Source organism: Cystoisospora suis, assembly GCF_002600585.1.
Source record: "Cystoisospora suis strain Wien I chromosome Unknown contig_3611, whole genome shotgun sequence".
Taxonomy (NCBI): Eukaryota; Apicomplexa; class Conoidasida; order Eucoccidiorida; family Sarcocystidae; genus Cystoisospora; species Cystoisospora suis.
The window spans coordinates 1-604 of record NW_027156406.1 but is presented as its reverse complement, the minus strand read 5'-3'; positions in this window follow the sequence as shown (position 1 = coordinate 604).

Sequence of the window (604 nt, the reverse complement as noted above, 5' to 3'; positions counted from 1 at the left end):
TCTATCTATCTATCTTTCTAGAAGCTAGTTGCTTGGAGACAGGAGTCTTGAGAAGTGGTAGTGGTATCTCTCTCATGGGTTCTTGTCGAAATTTTATCCTCCGTGCATGCAACAGAATTCGCTCCTTCACCAGAGCATCGCAAACGATCCTCTAGACAATGGCATCTCCTCCTTTACATGACGTGAGACGATTCAATCACGAGAAACCGAATGGATCAAAGCCCCAAGTCACTCAGTAGTAGCAGTGGCGTACATACACTCTAACACCTTCTAAAAGGACTCTACGTACGGGCAAAGATACCGAGATAGACTGAGACAAACTTATTTACAGATGGATCGGGAGGTGTAGATAGATCGACATATAGTGACTGATAGATCAACAGATCGACTGAGAGATGGGTAGATGAGAAGTCATGCCCGTCTATAAGACGATGAGCCCCCCTTGATTGTTTCGTAATCTTACTTTATAAATCCAGGCAGGTTCATCAGTGATAGGGTCTCTGCCCTTAGCAAACCACAGAGGGTCGTAATCTTCTTCGCCTCGAGGACGTGATCTAGCGGCTGCCCTAAAGTACGAAAAACGCATGTATCACCCAAGCGCATT